Source organism: Chinchilla lanigera, unplaced genomic scaffold (assembly GCF_000276665.1).
Source record: "Chinchilla lanigera isolate Chin_1 unplaced genomic scaffold, ChiLan1.0 scaffold00063, whole genome shotgun sequence".
NCBI lineage: Eukaryota > Metazoa > Chordata > Mammalia > Rodentia > Chinchillidae > Chinchilla > Chinchilla lanigera.
In genome coordinates this window covers 12556216-12559445 of record NW_004955464.1, presented here as the reverse complement: position 1 = coordinate 12559445, position 3230 = coordinate 12556216, and positions in this window count along the sequence as shown.

Sequence of the window (3230 nt, the reverse complement as noted above, 5' to 3'; positions counted from 1 at the left end):
TGGGATTGTAGGCGTGCACCACTGTGGAGGACCGCCTGGGTGACTCTCCTTGAAGAAGGAGCAACTGTCTCCAGTTTGGCTGAGCCTGACCCTATTTCCATGTATTGATATGTGCAGAGCTGATTAGAACTTTTCATTATCCCTTCAATTGGCTTTAAGCAGTGCCTATTGGTTCAGCCGAGGTGCTGATGGTAGTCTCTGAAGATGGCAGGCAGCGTTTCCTCGGTCACCCCACCCCCATCCCTGGTTCCCTTTTTTGACCTGAAATGAGGTGGGATGAAGAGCCAATGCTCTACTCGGCTGGGATTGAGCCTCGAGATAGAAGCTGTGACTTCCTGGGGATTGAAAGATTACACATCAGAGCTGAAGCACCATGCTAAAACATTAGATACTATCTGAATTGCGCTATGCAAATTACTCTTTCTGCATAGCCTTCTTTCTGCATATTGCAGAGGTGATTTCGGGCCTCCTACCTAGCCCAGCTCACAGTACTCACGTACTTCCCACCATTCTCACAGTCACTCATCCTCAAGCCACTCCCTTCTTCAGGAATGAGTAAAACCCAGGTTTCCCTTGGGTCCAGACCTTCGTTCTGGATAGCCATCATCGTGACTGGACTTAGGACCCCTCCTCAGAACTACAAATATGTCTTAACGTCTTTATTCTACCATGGATTGCATTGGAAGTCGTAGATTGAAATTAACTCATTACAGTTCCAATAACTTTTCCATGGGATTACAAATATAAACTTGACGAGGACCGGGAAGGGCTCTCTATACCCCACCACACCTGGCTTCTTCTTTTTTTTTTAATTTTTAATTTTATTTTTTTTCTTCTTTTCTAATGCAGGATTAAAAATATAAATTCCCCTCTAATTACTGCCTGTAATGTAAACATGAATGATAACCCCTGGGAGTTAGACAACACAGCAGTCCTATTTGTTCTAGTATAGCGGGAGAGATAGAGCTGATTAAGAGAACATAATTAATTACCTGTCAGTACTGGTTAAAAGCACAAGCTCTGTAGTCAGAGAGCCTATGATGAAAATTTGGAGTCTGTTCCTTGTTAACTGAATAACTTCTGGCTAATAACCCAACCTGTCTATGCTTCAGTTTTGTCATCAGTTAATGGAATAAATACCGACCCTGTGGTGACATTATAAACATTAAATGATACTGAAGACTGAATGTTAAGTCCCCCTCCAAATCCCTGTGTTGAAATTTTAGCCCCCCATGACGACAGTCTTTGGATGTGGGGCCTTTGGGAGTTGATTAAATCTCGAGTGGAGCCCGCATGAATGGGATTAGTGCCCTTATAAAAGAGGCCCCGGAGAGCTACATCTCCGCTGCGAAACAACGACCGTGTATGAACCAGGAAGCAGGTTCTCGCCGGACATCAAATCTTGGATCTTAGATTTTACAGTCTCCGGAACTAAGAAATACATTTCTGTTGTTGATAAGTGACCTGGTTTATGGCATTTTGTTGTAACAGCCTGTGAGGATTAAGACAAATGAGTTAATATGTGCGTCTCAGTCATTTCTCGTTGCTGAGACACAGAGCCCAATACCCGCAATTTAAAGGAGAGGTTTATCTTGGCTCATGTTTTCAGCTCATGGTTGGCCAACTCTAGGCAGAGGGGCAAGGGGGGGAAAGCTCCCATAGTCACGGTAGCCGGGAAGCAGGGAGAGAAGGAAGGCACCCGGGAGGGAGATGCACCCTTCTAGGTCACACCCCCAGCAACGTGCCTCCCCTGACCAGGCCCCGCCTCTATGAGCAAGTCCACTGTAGTGCCCGGATGATCCAGTCCTCTCCCCAAAGCCCTTCCTATGAGCACCAGAGGCCTGCGGGAGGCATTCTCAGCATAAACCGTAACAGTATATAAAGTTCCTATGTAAGTTTCTTTTCTTTTCTTTTTCTTTTTTTTTAGCTTTTTGGGACAAGGTCTCACTATGCAGTTCAGGATGGCCTTGAAATCACTTTATAGCTCATGCTGGCCTTGAGCTCACAGTGATCCTCCTGCCTCAGCCTCCCACCTGTATAATTTTCAAAAATTAGCATTAGCAATGTTTTTCTTAACCAGAGAAGACCCTCTTTATCTGTAGTGGCTATGTTTCAAGAGTCCTAGTGGCTGCCTTGAACTGCAAATGGTACCAAATTCTATATATACTAAGTTTTTCCTATGTATACATACTTTTTAAATTATTATTATTTTTTATCTTTTTGAGACAGAGTTTCATTATGCACTTCAGGCTGGCCTCGAACTCACTTTGTAGCCCAGGTTGGCCTTCAATTCACAGCAATCCTCCTGCCTCAGGTTCTTGAATGCTGGGATTACAGGCTATATACATACTTATAATAAAGTTTTTTAAAGCCAGGGGACAGCGCACACGTGGTCCCCCACTAACACAAATTATGCAGTCAAGTTTCCCACATTTGGGGTAATCTCAGGGGTCAGCACATCCGCAGTGCAATGGATAAGCCTCGCCCTGGGGAAACCACCTTCGTGATCATGGTATCTCCCCTGCCAGGTAAGTATAGTAAAAATTATTTTAAACATTGGTTATTTATTTCTAGAAATTTCTATTTAGTATTTTTCACAGCAAGGAAGTGAAACTGCAAATGAGAGGTGCTACTGTAGTTACCTAGCTGACTGATTTTTATTCTACTGTGCTTGCCAGCATGCCTGGATGCAGAAAAGCAACCGTTTGGGTTGATTCACAGGTAAGGTCTTGCTGGGTAGCTATCATGAGAAGAAAATGGGTCAAGGGCTTTAATAATTTGATAAAATAGTGGTTGAAGCGACGGACTAGAGGAGTCATTCTCAAAAGTCCCAGAAAAGCTGTTAAGTGGAGCATGCTAGCTTGCTCAAGGCCCCAGATAAGTCTGTGGCAAAGGCCAATTTATTTAGATGCTTGCTAATTTTTTCTGTTTCTATTATTTATTTATTATTTATTTATTTATTTATTTTGTAGTGCTGGAGGTTAAACCCAGAGCCTTGCGCATGGTAGGCTAGCACTCTACCTTTGTGCTACACCCTCAGCCCTCTATTTTCTCTAGGGTGAACTTGTCACCAGACAGGGTCTGAGGAGGACCCCCTACTGAGGAGATGGAGACATCAACTCACTTCAGGCAAGTTCTTGACCTACTGTTGCAGGTAAATAATTCAGGACATGTCAGTAAGAGGCATAGGTAGATTTATTAGGCAGAATCAAACAAGTACGTACTCAGAG